Source organism: Adiantum capillus-veneris, chromosome 8, assembly GCF_014529385.1.
Source record: "Adiantum capillus-veneris isolate H3 chromosome 8, ASM1452938v2, whole genome shotgun sequence".
Taxonomy (NCBI): Eukaryota; Viridiplantae; Streptophyta; class Polypodiopsida; order Polypodiales; family Pteridaceae; genus Adiantum; species Adiantum capillus-veneris.
The window spans coordinates 123827363-123851683 of NC_140938.1; positions in this window are offsets into that span (position 1 = coordinate 123827363).

The following is a 24321-nucleotide window of genomic DNA, read 5'->3' on the forward strand; positions in this document are numbered from 1 at the left end:
GTTCACACACATCACTACCACATGTATATGGTAACAAGTCCCCGCTGGAGTGATGCGGTGAACGAGAGCTGGCACATGAGTAAAGGGACGTGCCATGCCCTGAGGACATAATCAGTCCACAAAGGGGAGTAAGCCCAAAGCTTTGCGAAAAGCTTCAAGATTCTCACAAGACAATTCCTTTGTGAAAAGATCTGCAAGGTTGTCCTGTGTTGGCATATAAGCCAAGCTGATCTCTCCTGCTGAGAGCCTCTCTCTGACATAGTGGTAATGCACCTCAATGTGCTTTGTGCGAGCATGAAAAACTGGGTTCCTCGCAACTACCAATGCGCTTTGGCTGTCAGTGAAGATAGTGTTGGTAGTGTCTTGTCCACACCCAAATCATCCATAAGGCGTCTGAGCGATACACACAACTGTATCTGTGAAGACTGCCTTGTACTCAGCCTCATTACTCAGAGTGGCCACACTAGGTTGCTTCTTTCTCAACCATGATATACATGAACTGCCAAGCATAAAACAATAACCACTTGTGGCACTCGCGTGTCAAAACAACCAGCCCAATCTGAGTCCGAAAAAGCATGTAAGTCTGGCGGCAATGATTCCCTTTTGGGATAATAAAAGCCAAGATGTAAAGTGCTACTAAGGTAGCGGAAAATCCTCTTGATAGCTTGCCAATACTTAGACCCTGGGCTATGCATAAATCTGCTGATGTGTGAGACTGAAAACTAAATATCTGGCATTGTGTTGCATACATAAATGAGGCAGCCAACATCACTTTGGTAAAGAGTGACATCAGCGCCAGCATCAAATAGACTCAACTTCAAACCTGTTTCCATGGGAGTGGCAATAGGTTTGCAATCCTCAAGTCCAAACTTACGTAGTAATGTTTGTATGTAACTTTTCTGACACAAAGCAATACCATCATCACACTGCTTAAACCATATACCCAAGTAATGATGCAACAGTCCCAAATCTTTCATCTTGAAAGTAGCATTCAAATCAGCCTTAAATTCAGCAATATGTCTCTCATTTGGTCCAGTGATCAGCAAATCATCGACATAAAGAACCACAATGAGAAGTACATCATCCTCACGCTTTACATACAATGTGCTTTCTGCTGGACTGTTACGAAAGCCTCGTTTCACCAATGAGTGTCAGCCTTCTCATACCAAGAACGAGGAGATTGCTTCAACCCATACAAAGCCTTCTTACATCTGCACACTTTGTCCTCTTGTCCTTTTATGACAAAACCGCGAGGCTGCGTTACATAAACTTCCTCAAATATGTCACCATTCAAGAAAGTAGTAACAATGTCTAATTGATGTACATCAGAACCAAAATGAGCTGCCAATGCACATAGAGAACACACAGTAGTCATACGACAAGTGGGAGCAAAAGTCTCTTCATAATCAATCCTTTTTTGCTGTGCATAAGCCTCTGCAACAAGTCGAGCCTTATGGCGATCAATCTCACCATCCGGCTTGCGTTTCAACTTGTAAACCCACTTTGTACCAATGGACTTTTTGCCAGGAGGCAAATCACATGAAGTCCATGTGTCATTTTCTATAAGTGCATCATATTTTGATTGCATGGCAGCCATCCAATTTTCTGAATTATGTGCTTCATCAAAAGACAGAGGCTCGTCAACATCATGTAAGCAAGACATAGCCAAAGCATAACAATTTGATGCATAAGATGCATGGCGAGAGCCTGAACGAGTACGACTAGAAAAAGGTACATCCAATTTACTGTCACGCAAAGTGTGCACCAGCCATTTTGGCATACCTCTAGCCTACTCATTTTCAACCCTTTCCTCATCACGTACATCATGTAGATCTGCATTAGTAATAGGTTGATCTAGAACATTTTTAGAAACCCCCATAGGCTATACATTTGCCTCATTGGAAATTACATTCGTATTTCCACCACTGAAAAGAGGCAACAAAGTGTCATAAATGTCCTGTGAGCTTACATTACTTTCTCTAGTACATGACAACAAGGGCTGAACAGAATCTTCCACAAACACTGCATCCCGAGAAACCAGAATACGTTTTTTTTGTGCATGATACAACCTGTAACCTTTTTTTTCAACACTATAACCAACAAAAATACATTTGACAGCCTTATCATCCAATTTTTTGCGTTGCACTTGTGGCACCAAAGCATATGCCAAACAGCCAAAAACACGCATGTGCTCAATAGAAGGCTTTCTATCATGCCATGCTTTATATGGAGTAATAGACTACAAAGCTTTTGTAGGACACCCGTTAAGTACATAAGTGGCACACATGATAGCCTCAAGCCAAAAAGAATGCGGCAAAGATTGACTTTTGACCATACAACGTGCCATTTCCGTTAGTGACCTGTTTTTCCTCTCAACAACACCATTTTGTTGAGGTGTATAAGGCACTGCACATTGGTGTTTTATCCCACGACTAGCTAGAAATGCATTAAATTCATGAGACATAGACTCCCCCCCTCGATCGGAACCGAGGGTGCCCATAGTACATTTGGAGACATTTTCAGCCATAGCCAGAAATTGTTTGAAGCACATAAAAACTTCGGACTTCACTGTAAGCGAAAATACCCATGCATGCCTCGAGTAATCATCAATGAAAGTCACGAAGTAGAGGTAATTGCCCAAGGACGGCGGAGTCTGCATGGGCCCACAAACATCACTATGCACAAGCTGCAACCTGCATGTGGCCCGAACTGAACCATCCTTTGGAAACTTAGAACGCTGCATCTTACCCAAAATACAACCTTCACAAACATGTTTGATAGGTGCTTTAAGAGGTGGCAAAGAAGCAACCATATCAGATTTCTGCAAACGCAGCAAACTGGAAAAATTCAGATGACCAAAATGTGCATCCCATAGTTTTGCATCTGAAATAGCCCTTGAATCTGCAACAACATTCACAAAATGTTGTCCACACTTGTCATACAAAGTGAGCTTATACAACGCATGGCACAAAAGGCCAGATGCAACAATTTCATCACCAAAACTGAGATCATGAACTATACATCTGTCATCCACAAATTTGACTACAAGTCCAAGTCTAGCAAGTACGGATACAGAAAAGAGATTCTTCTTGCTCCCAGGTACATAAAGTGCATCAACAAGTGTGAAGCAACTGCCATTAGCAGCAGTGAGCACAATATTTCCAACTCCCTCAACTAGATAAGAGGCGTTGTTAGCACAAGTGACTGAATTCCCACGAGGGACAGACTCGAGAGGGGTAAACAATTCACGATGTGAGGTAATGTGCTTTGTAGCACCACTATCGAAATACCACACATGTGAATCTGCAACAACTCACAAGCATGCATCATGGACAACAAGATTGTAAGTGCACTTTACGCTAAAATCCCATTCTGCATCAACATCAGCAACACAGTATCCTTTCATAGAAGACTCAACAATGGCTGCATTTGTAGTGGAGCCAACATTTGCAATGGAACCACCCTCTTCCTTCTTAGGACACAACTTGATCAAGTGATCATTGGCTTTACAATAATCGCAATGCATCTTCTTTCTGCCCTTATCACCAAAATTTCAGACGAATTGCTGATACCAGAAGCATTAGGAACTGAATTTTTGCCACTTGCAACAGAACCATAAGAAGTGGTTGCATTGCTGTTACCACCCTTTCTTTGAGAAGCAATAAAAGCCTGTTCAACTGCACGCTGTCTAGTCCTGTTTTTTCTGGAAAGTGACTCTTGCAACAGCAATGTGCATAATGCATCAAACTTGAAAACTTCTGGATTTCCTTAGGTCATAAGTCTCCAAGTACTAGCAAAAGTCTGGTAAGAATCTGGTAATGCATCAAGAACAATCTGCACAAGGGAACTGTCTGAAATAACTTTACCTGTAGAAATAAGTTGCTCATTGATATCCTTGACACTTGCAAGGAAAGCGTCCATATCATATTTCTCATGCATAATCTTTGACTCCAGCTCCTTTACGCATCAAAGCAATTTTAGCCTCATTGCGGCTTGCATAAAGACCTGCTAGAATATCCGAAGCCTGTTTTGCAAATTTTGGTGAACGGATGTGAAGAACAATGGTGCACTTCACGGACAATGCAATCAATGTATGAGCCTGCGCATCCTTAACATCCCAACGGGCTTGTTCTGCCGTAGGCAAAAAAACTCTAACAGCTGCAATCCTTGCAGCAAGATCTGCAACATCCTCAACATCGCCTACATCCTCAGAACCACGACGTACATCAATGACCTGCAACATCCTCAATATCGCCTACATCCTCAGAACCAGGATGTACATCAATGCCCTGCACAATGTTCCAGACACCCTTTGACACAAGAACATGTTGCATCATATAAGCCTACATAGGACAGTTGTCCCCATCCAACCTGTCCTGAGCAGCAAACATCTTGAACGCATCTGTGCTGTTGTTGTCAGCCATGGTAAATGTGGCACCTGATGTGAAAACTGCCCAAAAATAGGAGAAATGGAGAGGGAACAACCTGTGCTATATAGCGAAAACCGTAGAAGACTATAAGGTACCTGTTATGCAAAAAACGGCACTGATAGAAATTATGCACAAAATGACGAAATAGCCTGTGCAGTACTACTTGTAGTGGAAGCAGAGGCCAAAATGAGCCATTGAAATCGGAGATAGTGAGCAGGCGAGTACTGGAGCAGCTAGCGATTAAGCCCGGGAGGACGTAACCTGCTCTGATACCAATTGTTGGAATTAGGGTTGCAGAGAAACGCACACAGCTTGGAGAAGACGAAGGAAGCTCAAGGCACAGAATAGAGAGTATATTACTTAGTGTGCAATGGAAAGATAGATATCCTTAGAGTGATGGGCGTATATACAATGCACGGGGGAAAAAACCTCCTAAAGAGGGAAAAAATGCCCCGACGATCCTAATGTGTTCACACACGTCACTACCACATGTATATGGTAACATGTGGCACTATGCAAAGTTGTTACAGGTGGACAAAAAAGACCAATGCACATTGGTGACAAGTAAAGCAGGGGGTTGGGCAACCCGCATAAGCAAAGGTAGCGGCTAGCAGATGCCAGCTTTGTACATATACTAAGTGGTTTTGTGATGTACAAAAAATTTATTTTTGGAATGTAGCATTTAAGTGCAATAAGCCTATGTGTGGTCCAACATAAATGTTCGACGAGGGGACTGGGCAATGATGGTGCAGCCAAAGTTGGTCGAAGCTAGGAGATGGTCTATGACGGGCAAAGGCAGTAGTCGAGTGCAGCGCAGAAGGCTAGGGCAGGTGCCGAGGACCTAGGCAGCCAAAGGGTAGCGAAAAAGTATCTCTGAAGCGGCTTTTTAGGTCCAAAGTGATGCGGGATGGTCCAGATGGGATGGAAAATCAAGGTGTCCGAAATGCCAAGTTAGTGTCCTAGAATGTAGTGTTCAACGTGCTCTAGAAGCCGATCCAGAAGGCCCATCAAACAAAGCCCCGCTGTCGAGAAATTTGCGGTCTTGCCAGGAAAGCACCGGGCTTATGGCTGTGAGAGTTTGTGAGAGAACTCAACAAAAACTATATGAAGGAGTTAAACCATAGATGCCATGAAGACTAGGGTTTGGAAAGAAGTGCAATCAAAGAAGACTCACTCTTTCTCTCTTGCATTCACACAAACAAAGAAAGAACGCAAAAGAGAATGTCAAAACAATACGAAGATGAAAACATCAAGGCTATGGTCATATCGTATCATGGGTAATATGAAAGGGTTAATGGATGAGTTAATGGCATTCAATCTTGGCTGACCAAATAGGCTACGAATTGTTCTTTGGAATTGTAGTTTTGTGCTTACCATAATATACATATTTTGTCTAGTGATTGGGATTAATTGTGTGTACAAATCCTCTTGGTTCATAGCAAGATAACTACGCTTACATCAAAAGAAAAATTATAGTCTATGAGAGGTAGTATGATGGGATCCGGTGATAGAAGTATTTCATTGAGCCTTTTAGGGCCAAAGAGAAACACTATACGTTGTTGAAAGTGTATTTTACGGCTAATCCATACGTTAATTCTAATAGATTGTACAGAGTGAAAGCGATAGAAATGATCATCATGTAGGTTATTCATCTATGATAGTATGTGAGAAATGTAGATATGAGAGAAGTCAAGAGATGGGAATTTTCCCTCCCAAGCCCTATTCTTGCCCGTAGACAATAAGGATACTGCGGGGAGAGATATACCTGTAGCAAAGAGAACCTAAAATTTATAGAGAGGATGAATTACTAAGAGTGAGAGATAGATTTGGTTAAGGAGATGAGATTAGATATATATATATATATCGGATTAGAGATGAAAAAGAAAACAATAAGAAATCAAGAAAACATCAATGTAGAACACATCTTACTTGACAAACCCTTCGGCACCATTATTGATGGAGAGAGAAGAAGAGAGGAGCACTCCACTTTGATTGATACGCCCAAGTACAACACCTTCTTTGATTAGAGTTGATCTTCCAAGGATAGCGTACAAGAATGACTAGTCTTCCTCTAGGAGAAAGTGTAGGCTTGGGCTTATGTTAATGGGGCTAAGTACAATTAGGCATTACTACTCACTCCCTCAAGAATTCCTCTCATCAATGGCTTGAATGCTTGAGCTCCTTTTCAAGGAAGAAGAGGTCCCCTTTTATAGGTGAAGGGAACCCCCAAGGGTTTACACAAGAAGAGAGGAGCCAATGTGAACAGGAATTGGAAAAGTTGAAAATGAGCTGCCCCTGCATAATGTGGACAGACTCGGGTCCAGTATTTTGATCATATCTCCTCAACCGTGGCTCCAAATAAAAAAGTAAAAATATGGGCAAAAACTTCAGCTCATTAGCTACGATTTTCATTTTAAAACCGTTTTCCAATTCGGATTGGAACCTTGCGTAAAAAATTCATCAAAATAGGGTCTATTTATGGCAGCAAAAGTTTTCATGTGGTCTCCTTAGCCTAAACTTTCATTTAATTCCAAAGGACACCTCATGCCATATGAAAGCATGATATTGCTCCTTGACAAAGTTTTGTAATCATGCTTGCAATAATGCATTAAAATAAGTGTATCTTTGAAATCATGACACCTAGTGTCCCACTAGGATTTGATTCTCTCCTAGTAGCTTTTTAAAAAGAAATATAAGAAAAGTATAAAAAATACATAGAATATATATATATATTGGAGTTTACCCTAGATATAGGATCTAGCTAGGGTGTGAGATGATAATGAAATAGTAGAAATAAAGAATTAATGCTTTTTGCCCTAAGTTAAAGAGGCGGAGCTATTGATGCTTTTTCCATAGTATTTTCTGATGGTAAAGTAAGGATATGTTACCCTTGAGAAAAATAACAGGATGAGATAGAAGGCTTATTATTATACTTAAATATGCATATGTACACCATAGGAAATATAATTATGTATCTAAAAAAATACAAGATAGATCTTGTAGTATGTATTCCCACTATGTACGTGTCACAGTACGACATCCACCCCCTCTAAACCTGCACATCCTCCGGTATGTGCCACATTGTCTCTTTGTAAGATTAGACCTCTTGTACATCTTCCTTGTCTTCTTCTTCACTGGATGATTCTAGAGCTTCATGTTCACTTTGATCTTCACCTGTGTTTTTCTCTTCTTCCTCATCCATATCTTCTAGATCATTGTCTCCTCTTCTCTTAAACATTTTAATTCTTTTTCCTGCAATGGGAATCTTTACTTCTGTACCATCTAGTTCAGACAAGCTGTAAGTAGCATTTTCATGCACATGCTTTACAACATACGGTCCAAACCATCTTTTTGAGAACTTACGCATGACTGTGTGCTGGTTATCAAGGCTACTATCATACACTAAAACCCAGTCACCTTTGTCAATTGCTTTGCTCCTGAGTCGATGTCGCTTATCAAAATAGTCCTTGTTTTTCAACCTTGCATTTTTGAGTCGTTCTTTTGCAGCTTCAATGTCTCCAGGTCTTCTCTCTAGCTGCCTTATACGCAGTGCAAGGAGATCTTCCCTACTAAGCCTCTCTTGCCAAGGTAGTACATTCCATGTGGGAATTGTATCCTCAATCGGCATCACTGGCTTTTGACCATGCATTAGCTCCGCAGGCATGTAGCCAGTTACTGAGCTATGTGTTGTACGATCAGCCCATAAAGCATATGGTAACAATTTTGGCCACTCACCAACTCTTCCTTCGCAAGCCTTGGCCAAAGCTTTGATGATAGGAGGATCCCCTCTTTCACTCTTTCCATTGCCTTCAGGGTTGTAAGCTGTAGTAAGAGAAAGCTTGATCCCTAATCTAAAAAAGAACTCCCTTGCTTCTTCGGCATCCAGTTCACCTCGATCTGCAGTGATTTTTCCCACACAACCATAATGGCAAATCACCTCATCAAGAAGGAATTTGCACACAGCTTCTGTGGTCTGAGCTCTTAATGCTCTTCCTTCAACCTGGTTAGTTAGGTCCTCTCGTGCAAGAACCAAGTATCTCATCTGCCAGAGTCCTAAAGGCATCGTGACTAGATCCACAACCCATTTATAGTGCATGGGTAGTGGATATGTAGGGTGCAATCCATCACGATGTCGAACATTTGAATACATTTGACAAGTTACACATGACTCTACAAACTGAGATACATCTTTATACATACCCTTCCACCAGTATTTTTCTTTCAACTTGGAGAAGGTTGCCCACACACCCCTGTGTCCAGCCCATAGACTCTCATGAAACTCTTGCATGAGCTTTACTTGAGTTTCTTTTTTACATATAACCCGTTGTGCTGTAGTACCCTTTTGTTTAGGATGCTTCCACAAGTAACCATCCCTTAAAAAGTACCCATATGCTTTCCTGCGTATCCTCTTGAATTCTTGTTCAGACCAATCATCCTGTTTTGTTAGAGTACTCAAGTACCTTCCAATAGAAAGCCAATCACCTTCATAAAGATCTTTCAAGAACAATTCAAGTGAATTAGTCATGCAGACATTGTTACCTTTGACATGAGAGATAGAATAGAATTTTGTGCCTACATCATCTCCCTCATCAATCATTTGTGACTCATCTCCATACCTTGCCCTTGATAGCATATCTGCCACTGTATTGTCTTTACCTGCAATGTGCTTAAACTCGGGATTTAAGGACTTAATGTAGGCAATCCACCGCAACATAGCAATGTCTGGTGTTGAGCAGCTTGTAATCATCCCAAGAAGTGGTAGACAATCTGTTTCTACAACCACACATGCACCAATTAGGTACTCTTTCCCACTTTTCAAGGCTGTAACCATACCCCATAACTATCTCTTTATCTGTGGATAGTTTCTTTGGCGAGCACTTAGTACCTTTGCTCCAAATCTTACCACATACCTGTGTCCTTCTTTGTCATCTTGCCCTATTGCCCATCCAATCCCTGTAGGACTGGTATCTACTGTCACAATCACTGGCCTTTGACACTCATAGTCTACCTTTCTCAAAGTCGTTGCTGACTGGAGTAACTCCTTTAGCTTTTTCATGGATTTTACATGTGCTTCTGTCCATTTAAACTTTTGATTCTTTCTAAGCAGCTGATAAAGATGATCAGCTACATGTGCATAATGTGGAATCCAAATAACATAGAAGACACATGCTCCCAGAAACCTTCTAACCTCAGTGATGCTAGTGCATGTTTCTTTCATTCTTTGGATGGCATCTACCTTTGATGGACAAGGTTTCCTACCATATGGCCCACACATGTGCCCCACAATGAGCACTTCTTTGACACCAAACATAGACTTTTTCCCTGACAATGTAAGATTCACTTCTTTCAACCTAGACAAAATTTTATCACAATTATTTATGTGATTTACCACAAACCTGCGACATCCCTTGAGATCCAAAGCTTCATCTTTGTCACTTTCTTCACATCCTTTGATAGGCAAATCATCAATGAAAGGCATTGTGATTTAAGGAATAAAGTCACGTAAGACCTTATTCATCCCATTCATCATATGTGCAACCGAGTTGGTTGCTCCCTGTGGCAAGGTACACATCCTTACCAAACCCAAAGATGTCCTCATGGTTGTCAAGTCTCTGCTTTCGATTGCAAGCTGAAATTGATCATACCCAGAGTAGAGATCCCCCATTGAGTAGATTGCCCTCCCTACAAACGCCTCTACAAATTCATCCACAATTGGACCTGCTCCTACATCTCTAATTGTCACCTTGTTCACTGGTTGCATATCTTGGATGAAGCGTAGAGAACCATTCTTCTTTGGAACTGTGAACCACCTGTTTGAGTATGGAGCACAAGAAGGCTCCAAGGTTCCCATTTTGATTTTCTCATTCAGTAGCTCTACTAACTTTGGCAAATGAGCCTTTGGAACCGGAATAAGCCGCAGATTCCAAAGCACATGAGGTATCGTGAAAATTACCATAGGAGCTACAATATAAGGATCAACACATCCTATCTCATGTGGCTCAAATGCAAAAGCCTTACCATGCTTTGAAAGCATTTCTTTGAAGCACTTTGTCTCCTCCTGTGTTAGAAACTCCTCGCAACCAATCTGCAACTCTTGAAAGGACTCCTTTGTGAAGGTATGCCCGATCTTTTTAGGATTTCGCAAACTTGGTTGTAAAGAAGCATGTTCAATCTTTTCCTTGTTGTTGGGTGGTAAGGATGAAGCTACTGGTTTCACCTTCTTTGCTACACTCTTGTATTTAGTTTCAACATGGACTTCTGGGCCAACTGTTTGGCTTTCTTTAAAGGCTTCTATTACTTGATACATTTCCATAGAGCAAACTTCCACAACTTCATTTTCAAGATGCAAACTAGACCTCATTATAGCATCAAGCTCACCCATAGTATCTACAAAAGAAACTTGTTCACACAAACCCAAAACATTTTCAGTAGGCTTTAGCAACCCACTCTTTTTCATGCCTATTTGTACATTATGCACATATTGCCTCTCATATCTCTTCAAATCTTCAAGTTTTGTAAAACATACTGATCCATTCCTTGTTACCAAGGAGCTCATCAAGAAAGTTTCACCTATTTTTGGATCAAGCGAAACCCTTTTTCTTTCTGTACCACTGCAATCCCGCTTTACAATGGTACTTGGCCAAAACCCATCATTTCTCTATGATCATGAAACTCTTTGCTTACCTTTGGTAGAGGATGTTCTCTGAGGTTGTCACGATTTCTTTCTTGGTTTACACAGACTATGAGAAATTGGACAGCTCGTTTACCATCTTTGCTACGTATTCTAGCATATGCTGAACCATCGTTCATTACCTTTGTTTCCATTCGAACTCCCACAATGTAGGGTTGTCCAAGGATGAGATGATATGAAGATGTATCCTGTACAAAGAAGTTTTGGTCAATCTTTACATCACCTATTGTTACCTTCACACCTGGACATGCTGCATACAATTCACCGGATGAATTGTTTGCCACTTTTACCATCCAGCCATGATCTGTGTCCATCAGCCATTTACACTTGTTGTAGAGACTCTTTGACATTATGTTTATTTCTGAATCATTGTTAATCAAGGCAACAAATGGCTCTTCAAGATCACCTACCTTGACCAAAGTTTCTGTAGTAGTCCTTGCCCAATGACTTCGTGAATAGTAACTCCTAGGAATATCTTCAACTTCTTCATCATCATTTGAGAAATACACTTGCTTCACTCTCCCACTAGATTGGTAGCATCCTACCACAGCTCCATCATTCTCCTTATTTTGCAGTTGCATCCCTTGTGTCTTTGAGGTTTCCCCTTCAACCTGTGGACGAGAAACTTCAGCAGGTTTGCCTCTTTCTCTTGATGATGTCAATGATCTCCTCATGGAATTCACGCTTTGCAATGCCAAGAACTTCTCCCAGAGTAAACTCAATCTTGCTATTCAAGATCCTTTCCTCCAAGACTTTCTTTAAATCTGTAGCAACCTCAATATCAGATTGTAGTTTATAAGTTGGGCCTTTTGTCTTACTTTTCGTTGGCTCTTTCTTCTTTCCTATTGTAGACTCCTCCATGAGTACTTCAAGTGGAGATGCTCCTTGTGTTGAGGGTGTTTGAGAAGGCATTGAGTCGCTTCTTCCCCCACTTCTAGAAGCTCTTTTTGATGGTCCTTCATCAGCATTCTCACGTCTGCGCTTCTCTTCTACAATTGCCTCATTTTATTGGTATTTTGTAATGTAAGCATGCACGGACAATGAGTCCACTGGATCATTCCATCCTGTTTCTAGACGTATGCAATCACCTGCTTCATGTAGAATCTCTTTTGTAAGCTTTCCCTTTTTAGCTAATTGCATGACATTTGGCCAAATTTGACCATGATGGTCACTCACCTCTTCATCACAAAAATGTTCAATTTTTACTCCATAAGTAGCTGCCTCAACTGAAGAGGTGGCATGCTTGGTTGCCATATCTTCAACTAAGGTTTGCATTCCCACCTTCCCAAAGTTAGTTCTCAAGGGTAGACCTGTCTCTCTTAAGTGGATTTTACCATCCTTAAAAAAGACAACATCTTTTGACAAAGCATCACTAAAATCATCACAATCCCTTCTTACATGGTCTGTACTATCACACCAAATACATCTATTAACAAACCCTTCTCTGGGCTGTTGTCTTTGCCTAGGAAGTGGCCCTGATGGTTGGCCTTTTTCTTCAAGCTTTGCAAACTTCACCTTCAAGTCACGCATTCCCTTCACAAGCTCATCTAGCATGGATTCATCAAACTTAGGAGCGATAAAAGTAGGCTTTACCATTTTGTCAAAAGTTGAGGTGGAAGGACTTGTAGTGTTTACTACCATTTTGTCCCTTCTTCTTTGTCGTTTGGCAAGCAGTGAGACAGCCCCTTCAACCTCATTCCAGTCAGTCTTTAGTCCTTGCTCAGCATCTTTATCTTCAAGAAGAAGCTACAAATTTTCTTGAAACTCTTTACCTGCAGCTTGTAAGAAAAGATCTGTCTTCTCTGCATCTAGTGTGGCCCTTTCTGTCCTAGTGAGTTGTGCATAGCGCCGCTCAAATTCCCTAAGTAACTCTATTATTGATAGTCCTTCCTTTGGCTTGACTACCCATTCTAAGAATGTCCTTTTGGTCACTCTCTCCGAGTCCTCCATGAAATATTCCTCCTTTAAAGCTACTTTGAGTTCTTCCCAATTTCTCCCATGCCCATCTTTAATTGCCCTAACATGCTCCCTAATTTCTGGAGCAACAACTAGCTCAAAGCTTTGAATCATATCACCTTCTGACACGCGATGTAGCTCCATCTCCTTCACATACTCGCGTAAGTACTTGGTTACATCTTTGCCATTGAACTGATCCATTCTGTTGACGACCGCTTGTATGGCCTTCGTTGCTGAAATATCCCTTCTTTCAGTACCATGTTGTTGTTGCATGAATATTGCAAATGCTTGAAACATTTGCATTGTTGCTGGGTCCAAATGCATACCCTGTTGCTCAACATCATCACCCATGGTTACCCACAAACTCTCACCCTAGCAGATTCGCGTCGGGTTCACCAAAAATATGTCGAGAAATTTGCGGTCTTGCCAGGAAAGCACCGAGCTTATGGTTGTGAGAGTTTGTGAGAGAACTCAACAAAAACTATATGAAGGAGTTAAACCATAAATGCCATGAAGATTAGGGTTTGGAAAGAAGTGCAATCAAAGAAGACTCACTCTTTCTCTCTTGCATTTACACACACAAAGAAAGAACGCAAAAGAGAATGTCAAAACAATACGAAGATGAAAACATCAAGGCTATGGTCATATCGTATCATGGGTAATATGAAAGGGTTAATGGATGAGTTAATGGCATTCAATCTTGGCTGACCAAATAGGCTACGAATTGTTCTTTGGAATTGTAGTTTTGTGCTTACCATAATATACATATTTTGTCTAGTGATTGGGATTAATTGTGTGTACAAATCCTCTTGGTTCATAGCAAGATAACTACGCTTACATCAAAAGAAAAATTATAGTCTATGAGAGGTAGTATGATGGGATCCGGTGATAGAAGTATTTCATTGAGCCTTTTAGGGCCAAAGAGAAACACTATACGTTGTTGAAAGTGTATTTTACGGCTAATCCATACGTTAATTCTAATAGATTGTACAGAGTGAAAGCGATAGAAATGATCATCATGTAGGTTATTCATCTATGATAGTATGTGAGAAATGTAGATATGAGAGAAGTGAAGAGATGAGAATTTTCCCTCCCAAGCCCTATTCTTGCCCGTAGACAATAAGGATACTGCGGGGAGAGATGTACCTGTAGCAAAGAGAACCTAAAATTTGTAGAGAGGATGAATTACTAAGAGTGAGAGAGATAGATTTGGTTAAGGAGATGAGATAAGATATATATATATATATCGGATTAGAGATGAAAAAGAAAACAATAAGAAATCAAGAAAACATCAATGTAGAACACATCTTACTTGACAAACCCTTCGGCACCATTATTGATGGAGAGAGAAGAAGAGAGGAGCACTCCACTTTGATTGATACGCCCAAGTACAACACCTTCTTTGATTAGAGTTGATCTTCCAAGGATAGCGTACAAGAATGACTAGTCTTCCTCTAGGAGAAAGTGTAGGCTTGGGCTTATGTTAATGGGACTAAGTACAATTAGGCATTACTACTCACTCCCTCAAGAATTCCTCTCATCAATAGCTTGAATGCTTGAGTTCCTTTTCAAGGAAGAAGAGGTCTCCTTTTATAGGTGAAGGGAACCCCCAAGGGTTTACACAAGAAGAGAGGAGCCAGTGTGAACAGGAATTGGAAAAGTTGAAAATGAGCTGCCCCTCCATGATGTGGGCAGACTGGGGTCCAGTATTTTGATCATATCTCCTCAACCGTGGCTCCAAATAAAAAAGTAAAAATATGGACAAAAACTTCAGCTCATTAGCTACGATTTTCATTTTAAAATCGTTTTCCAATTCGGATTGGAACCTTGCGTAAAAAATTCATCAAAATAGGGTCCATTTATGGCAGCAAAAGTCTTCATGTGGTCTCCTTAGCCTAAACTTTCATTTAATTCCAAAGGACACCTCATGCCATATGAAAGCATGATATTGCTCCTTGACAAAGTTTTGTAATCATGCTTGCAATAATGCATTAAAATAAGTGTATCTTTGAAATCATGTCACCTAGTGTCCCACTAGGATTTGATTCTCTCCTAGTAGCTTTTTAAAAAGATTTATAATAAAAGTATAAAAAATACATAGAATATATATATATTGGAGTTTACCCTAGATATAGGATCTAGCTAGGGTGTGAGATGATAATGAAATAGTAGAAATAAAGAATCAATGCTTTTTGCCCTAAGTTAAAGAGGCGGAGCTATTGATGCTTTTCCCATAGTATTTTCTGATGGTAAAGTAAAGATATGTTACCCTTGAGAAAAATAATAGGATGAGATAGAAGGCTTATTATTATACTTAAATATGCATATGTACACTATAGGAAATATAAGTATGTATCTAAAAAAATACAAGATAGATCTTGTAGCATGTGTTCCCACTATGTACGTGTCACAGCACGACACCGCTGAGTGAGATACTAAAGTTTAAAGCTGGAGTGCGCAGCATATCCCCGACGGATAGGCTGGATAGCAAGTTAAGGTGAGTTGAATTTTTTTCGGGGGTCGGGTCTGAGCTCACTTGGCCACATTGGAGGATGCACCATCTGGCATTGTTTTGGCCTCGCCAAGGTTCTTGGTGGAAGTGTAGAAGTCGGGGGGTAATGCCAAGAGAAAAGTTGCAGATGTTTTCTGGCTTTTTTTGCGGCCTCGAATGATAGTCCTAAAGAACTCAAAAGGTGTCAAGAGGCGGTGTTTTGACAAAGGGAAATGAGAAGTTTTATCGGGTCTTTACTGCTTGGAGATCGGGTCCGTAAGCAACATGGAAACTTGGCCCAAGGGGGACCAAGAAAATTGACTTAAAATGGGGTTTTCTTTACAATTATCTTATGGAAAAGGAGGTCCTTGGATGCAACCCACGGGCAGCTACAACGTGGCACTAAATGAACCCGTAGGTGGTGCCCATGCTTCGCGCACAAGTCTATAAGGCCTGGAAGGCGGCACTTCAAAGGGCATCCAAAGGTGGAGCGAGCGCTCCTTGGCTATGGCGCAAGGCAGGGGGCGCTGTGTTGGCCTGTGGAGGCCCTGCAGGGCATTTCACGGTGGTTTTGGCCAGGGATGATGTGGTGCGCTAGTGGAGGCAGCCATTTGGCGTTGATGACGTGGTGGCCTTGGAGCAGTTGATCCCGGGGCCCTTGTGGCCCCAACATTTTCAGAAAGAGAGGGAGGGCAATAGCGACCTCGCTATTGCCCCCCCCCCCCCCCCCCCCCCCCCCCCCTCATGAAAGAGGGTGGTCCCGCGACAGTGAGGAGAAGGCCCGAAGGCAGCTGGGAAGTTGAGTGCAAAGGGAGGGTCCCACGGTGTGGACAATGAGCAAAGACGAAAAAGAGAACTCAAGGGTGGTCAAATGTGCCAACCTAAAAGCAAAAGTTCCGGGCAAAGCAAAGGCCAAGGAAAAAAAAGAAGGACCATTCCAAGGCCATCCAAGCAAAGAGCAGAAGCCAAATGAAAGGGTAAAAATGAAGGCCAAGGCCAAGAGGGTGCAAAGGAGGAGTCGGATAGAGAGAAAGAGAAAGTCAAAGTTAGACCATAGAGGAGTGCCCATAAAGGGATAAAAAATAAAATAAAAATAAAAAGCCAAGGTGCAATAGCGACATCGGTCATGCCGCCCCCCAAGTGCAAAAGAGAGAAGAGAGCATATAGATCAAGGCGGTGCCCCCTTTACAAAAAATGCCAATTCAAGGTGCCAAGTGGACCAATTAAAATGTAAATTCCCAAATTCAAGGCCCCCCCTATAAAAGCCAAAATTGGATCAAATTAAGAGCTTTTTTCTCGGCCTGGCCTTTTGGAGGTCATTTGAAGCCTGCAAAGTGGAGCTCTCTGACAGAGGGGTGTGCCTGTCAAAGCCCTTTGTAACTTTTTCTTCAAAATAGCCATGGTGATGGCAGTGGAAGCTGGTGTATATGTTTTTCAAAGTGCAATCAAGCCAGAGTTGCCTCCCTTGCTATTGTTTCCCCTTCCCCCCTTCTCTTTCTCCTGCTTTCATGTTTCTCCTCGGTGTCGACTGTGTGGATGTGGGTTCCCCCCCCGGACCGATAGTGATTTGTGTAAGAGAGTGAGATTGAGTGGCTGTGTATGTGTGTAAGGGTGGAGACAGGCCGTGGTAGCAGATGTGCCTTGTGTGGTGCTTTGTGGAGTGTGTGAACAGTGGCAATTGAGTAGGTGGTGGTCTGATAGTGTAAAGTGTTTCTTTGAAGGTGTTTTCCGAGAGGATAGGGGTGTTGTGAATACCTTGGGCTATAGAGAGGCCCTTGTGTTTGTGCCGGGTGTGTTCCCACATTCCCCCTCTCCAACACTATAAAAAACATAATGGTGAAGTATTGACATTTATGATCATTGCCCATTCAAATCCCATGCAAAGTTAATTATTTATTTAAATTGAGGTAAATAACGCACTTTCATATCACAACTAAAGCAATAGCTGAGAGTTCACTCCATAAAATAATTGAATAACCACAAAGTAGGAACAAGTATTTCTCCTTGCTGTCAACTTAAAAATCTGGCAACTTCCAGCCATACCCCCTCCTCACCGGGGTGCCTTCTGAATCATTTGGAAACACTGTGAAAAATATCTCGGTGACCTCTTACCAGGCCCCCTCCTCACCGGGGTGTTTTTTGAAGCGTTAGGAAACGCTGTGGAAAATAGCTTGGTGAGCTACAGCCAGGCCCCCTCCTCAACGAGGTGTTTTCTGAAGCATTTAGAAACGCTATGGAAAATAGCTTGGTGACCTACAACCAAGCCCCCTCCTCACCAAGGTGTTTTTTGAAGCGTTTGGAAATGCTGTGGAAAATAGCTTGGTGACCTACAGCCAGGTCCCCCTCCTCACCAAGGTGTTTTAAGAAGCGTTTGGAAACGCTGTGGAAAATAGCTTGGTGACCTGCAACCAAGCCCCCTTCTCACCGGGGTGTTTCTGAAGCGTTTGTAAAGATTGTGGAAAATAACCTGGTGACCTGCAACCAGGCCCTGTCCTCACCACATTGTTTTCTGAAGCGTTTGGACAAGCTGTAGAAAATAGCTTGGTGAGGTGCTCTAAAATGCCTTAGTGTGCAAAGATGAATTAGTGTGCTTGGGATAAGTGTGCATAAAGTTAAATTTGTATGTGAGTGCATCCATCATTCCCAAACCAGACAAAGAAACTGTTGGAATTAGGGTTGCAGAGAAACACACACAGCTTGGAGAAGACGAAGGAAGCTCAAGGCACACTATAGAGAGTGTGTTACTTAGTGTGAAATGGAAAGATAGATAACCCTAGAGTGATGGGCGTATATACAATGCACGGGGGGAAAAACCTCCTAAAGAGGGAAAAAATGCCTTGGCTGTCCTAGTGTGTTCACACACATCACTACCACATGTATATGGTAGCAAATCCCCCCTGGAGTGATGCGGTGAACGAGAGCTGGCACATGAGTAAAGGGAAGTGCCATGCCCTGAGGACAGGATCAGTCCACAAAGGGGAGTAAGCCCAAAGCTTTGTGGAAAGCTTCAAGCTTCTCACGAGACAATGCCTTTGTGAAAAGATCTGCAAGGTTGTCCTGTGTTGGCACATAAGCCAAGCTGATCTCTCCTGCTGAGAGCCTCTCCCTGACATAGTGGTAATGCACCTCAATGTGCTTTGTGCGAGCATGAAAAATTGGGTTCCTCGCAACTGCCAATGCGCTCTGACTGTCAGTGTAGATAGTGTTGGCAGTGTCCTGTCCAACACTCAAATCAGCCATAAGGCGTCTGAGCCATACACACTCAACCGTAGCTGTGAAGACTCCCTTGTACTCAGCCTCACAACTCGAAGTGGCCACAGTAGGTTTCTTCTTGCTCAACCATGATATACATGAACTGCCAAGCATGAAACAAAAACCACTTGTGGACACTCGCGTATCAAAACAACCAGCCCAATCTGAGTCCAAAAAAGCATGTAAGTCTGGCGGCAATGATCCCCCCTTGGGATAAAACAATCGAAGATGTAAAGTGCCACTAAGGTAGCGGAAAATCCTCTTGCCAGCCTGCCAATGCTTAGACCCTGGGCTATGTATAAATCTGCTGAGCTGTGAGACTGCAAACTGAATATCCGGCCTTGTGTTGCATACATAAATGAGGCAGCCAACATCAGTTTGGTAAAGAGTGACATCAGCAGGATCACCACCATCATGTAGACTCAACTTCAAACCTGTTTCCATGGGAGTGGCAATAGGTTTGCAATCCTCAAGTCCAAACTTATATAGCAATGTCTCTATGTAACTTTTCTGACACAAGGCAATACCACCATCACACTGCTTAAACTGTATACCCAAGAAATGATGCAACACCCCAAATCTTTCATCTTGAAAGTAGCATTCAAATCAGCCTTAAATTCAGCAATATGTCTCTCTATTGATCCAGTGATCAGCAAATCATCAACATAAAGAACCACGATGAGAAATATATCACTCTCACGCTTTACATACAATGTGCTTTCTGTTGGACTCTTACAAAAGCCTTGTTTGACCAAATGAGTCTCAGCTTTCTCATACCAAAAACGAGGAAATTGCTTCAACCCATACAAAGCCTTGTTACATTTGCACACTTTGTCCTTTTGTCCTTTTATGACAAAACCGCGAGGCTGCGTTACATAAACTTCCTCAAATATGTCACCATTCAAGAAAGCGTAACAATGTCTTATTGATGTACATCCCAACCAAAATAAGCTGCCAATGCACATAGAAAACGCACAGTAATCATACGACAACTGGGAGCAAAAGTCTCTTCATAATCTATGCCTTTTTGCTGTGCATAACCTTTTGCAACAAGTCGAGCCTTATGGCGATCAATCTCACCATCCGGCTTGCGTTTCAACTTGTAAACCCACTTCGTACCAATGGCCTTTTTGCCAGGAGGCAAATCACATAAAGTCCATGTGTCATTTTCTATAAGTGCATCATATTTAGATTGCATAGCAGCCATCCAATTTTCTGAATTCTGTGCTTCATCAAAATACAGAGGCTCCTCAACATCATGTAAGCTAGACACAGCCAAAGCATAACAATCTAATGCATAAGATGCATGGCGAGAGCGTGAACGAGTACGACTAGAAAAAGGTGCATCCAATTTACTGTCACGCAAAGTGTGCACCAGCCATTTTGGCATACCTCTAGCCTGCTTATTTTCAACCCTTTCCTCATCAAGTACATCATGTACATCTGCATCAGTAACATGCTGATCTAAAACATTTTCAGAAACCCCCATAGGCTATACATTTGTCTCTAGTACATGACAGCAAGGGCTGAACAGAATCTTCCACAAACACTACATCCCGAGAAACCAGAATACGTTTTGTTTGCGGATGATACAACCTGTAACCTTTGCTTTCAGCACTATAACCAACAAAAATACATTTGACAGCCTTATCATCCAATTTTCTGCGCTGCACTTGTGGCACCAAAGCATATGCGAAACAGCCAAAAACACACATGTGGTCAATAGAAGGCTTTCTATCATGCCATGCTTCATATGGAGTAATAGACTACTAAGCTTTCGTAGGACACCTATTAAGTAAATAAGTGGCACACATGATGGCCTCAAGCTAAAAAGAATGCGGTAAAGCTTGACTTTTGACCATACATTGTGTCATTTTCGTAAGTGACCTGTTTTTTCGAGGTGTATAAGGCACTGTACATTGGTGTTTTATCCCACGACTAGCCAGAAATGCATTAAATTAATGAGACATATACTCCCCTCCTCGATCGGAACGGAGGGTGTCCATAGTACATTTCAAGACATTTTCAGCCATATCCAGAAATTGTTTGAAGCACATAAAAACTTCGAACTTCGCTTTAAGCAGAAATACCCATGCATGCTGGGAGTAATCATCAATGAAAGTCACAAAGTACAGGTAATTGCCTAAGGACAGAGTTTGCATGGGCCCACAAACATCACTATGCACAAGCTGCAACCTGCATGTGGCCCGAACTGAACCATCCTTTGGAAACTTAGAACGCTGCATCTTACCCAAAATACAACCTTCACAAACATATTTGATAGGTGCTTCAAGAGGTGGCAAAGAAGCAACCATGTTAGATTTCTGCAAACGCAGCAAACTGGAAAAATTCAGATGACCAAAACGTGCATGCCAAAATTTTGCATCTGAAATAGCCCTTGAATCTGCAACAGCATTTGCAAAGTTTTGTCCACACTTGTCATACAAAGTGAGCTTATACAGCCCACGACACAAAAGCCCAGACGCAACAATTTCATCATCAAAACTGAGATCATGAACTGTACATATGTCATCCACAAATTTGACTACAAGTCCAAGTCTAGCAAGTGCGGATACAGATAAGAGATTCTTCTTAATCCTAGGTACATAAAGTGCATTAACAAGTGTGAAAGAACTTCCATTAGCAGCAGTAAGCACAATCTTTCCAACTCCCTGAACTGGATAAGAGGCATTGTTGACACAAGTGGATGAATTTCCATGAGGGACAGACTCGAGAGAGGTAAACAATTCACGATGTGAGATAATGTGCTTTGTAGCACCACTGTCGGAATACCACACATGTGAATCTGCAACAACTCACAAGGATGCATCATGGAAAGCAGGATTGTAAGTGCACTCTACGCTAAAAGCCCATTCTGCATTAACATTAGCAACACAGTCTCCTTTCACAGAAGACTCAACAATGGCTGCATTTGTAGTGGAACCAGCATTTGCAGTGGAACCACCCTCTTTCTTCTTAGCCTCTTTGGCCTTCAACTTAGGACACGACTTTATCAAGTGATCATTGGCTTTACAATAATGACAATGCATCTTCTTTTTGCCCTTATCACTAGAATTACCAGACGAAGTACTGCCAGCAGAAGCATTAGGAACATAATTTTTGACACTCGCAACAGAATCATAAGAAGTGGTTGCATTACTGTTACCACCCTTTCTTTGAGAAGCAATAAAAGCCTATTCAACTGCACGCTGGTTAGTCCTGTTTTTTCTGGAAAGTGACTCTTGCAACAGCAATGTGCATAATGCATCAAACTTGACAACTTCAGAATATCCTTGGGTCATCAGTCTCCAAGTACTAGCAAAAGTCTGGTAGGAATATGGTAAGGCATCACGAACAGTCTGCACAAGGGAACTGTTTGACCTGCAGAAATAAGCTGCTCATTGATATCCTTGACACTAGCAAGGAAAGTGTCCATATCATCTTCCTCATGCATAATCTTTCACTCCAGCTCTTTACGCAGCAAAGCAATTTTAGCCTCAATGCGGCTTGCATAAAGACCTGCTAAAATATCCCAGGCTTGTTTTGCAGATTTTGCTGAACGGATATGAGGAACAATGGTGCGCTTCACAGAGAACGCAATCAATGCATAAGCCTGCGCATCCTTAACATCCCAACGAGCTTGTTCTGTCGTAGGCAAAAAAACTCTAACAGCTGCAATCCTTGCAGCAAGATCTGCAACATCCTCAACATCGCCTACATCCTCAGAACCAGGACATACATCAATACCCTGCACAATGTTCCAGACAGCCTTTGACACAAGAACATGTTGCATCATATAAGCCCACATAAGGTAGTTGTCCCCATCCAACCTGTCCTCAACAGCAAACATCTTGAACACATCTGTGTTGTTGTTGTCAGCCATGGTAAATACTGACCTGATGTGAAAACTGTCCAAAAATAGGAGAAATGTAGCGGGAACAACCTGTGCTATATAGCACAAACCGTAGTTATGCAAAAAATGGCACGGACAAAAATTTTGCACAAAATGACGAAATAGCGTATGCAATACTGTCTGTAGTGAAAACGGAGGTCGAAATGAGCCCAAATCAAAATTCTGAGCGGACCGAACTCTTTGAGCGATCCCAAAAATTTTGTCGACCTGCGAATGCTCGCCAAAACTCACTGAAATCGGAGAAAGTGAGCAGGCGTGTGCTGGAACAATTGGCGACTAAACCCGGGAGGACGTGACCTGCTCTGATACCAATTGTTGGAATTAGGGTTGCAGAGAAACACACACAGCTTGGAGAAGACGAAAGAAACTCAAGGCACACTATAGAGAGTGTGTTACTTAGTGTGCAATGGAAAGATAGATAGCCTTAAAATGATGGACATATATACAATGCACGGAGAAAAAAAACCTCTTAAAGAGAAAAAAAATGCCCCGACGGTCATAGTGTGTTCACACACATCACTACCACATGTATATGATAACAGAAACTTGCACAAAAAGATCAATATACTTTTGTTATCCTATCCTATCCTATGTGAAGTATAATTTTGAGTTAATAAGTAACAAAATAAACCAAATAAACTAGGAAAACCACTAAAATAACACATATATAGCCATACCCAGCATTCACATTGTCTAATCAGAAATAAAAAATCAACAGCTTACTTGTTTTATGAAGCTGAAATTGCTGCAAAACGCTCCAAAGTTGCTTTGAAAATTCTCTGAAAGACTCTCCAAAGGTACCCTGAAAACATGATTATTTTCATTTAACTTCTCTTGCATGATTAAGCCTTTCATTTAACCTCTCTCTCTCTCTCTCTCTCTCTCTCTCTCTCCCCCCGCGCACTAAAAACATTATAGAGCTTACACCTTTTAGTCAATCCTTGTCAATCCAATTGAATCCAAAATGGGAAGCTTTTATCAGCGCATTCAGTAGGACATCAGTAGCGTTTTCAATAGGGAATTCAACAAACACATCTACATTAACAAATATACATTCAAGTCCTATGTTACTTTCACATACAAATATACATTCAAATGTACATTCACATTCTGTTCGTCAGCTTAAACCTCGTTTTTTGTAGAGTATCAGTAGCACGTTCAACAGTAGCGTTTTTAGCAGCAAACATTCAACAGCGCATTCAACAAGGGTATCAGTAGAAGAGAAGCATTCAACAAGGGTATCATCATTCAACAGTGCATTCAATAGCGTTTTCAGCAGCGTTTCCAGCAGTGTACATCAGCGCCTTCAGCAACTTCATGGCAGAAGAGCATTCAGCAGGGTATTCAGCGTTGTTAGCAACTGCATGCAGGAGCGCAGTCTCTCTCTCTCTCTCTCTCTTTCTCTCTCATCAAGTTAGTGCATCAAGGCATCAATGTAGTCCCTCTCTCTCTCTCTCTCGCTCTCTCGGTTAGTGCATCAAGGCATGCTTAGGAACTTTCGCTTCAGAGCCTCACCTGACCTAGACTAGTTGTGTTTGGAAAAGCAAACCTAGAGGTGTCCGTGGTGAGGTGTCAGACTTCAATGCTT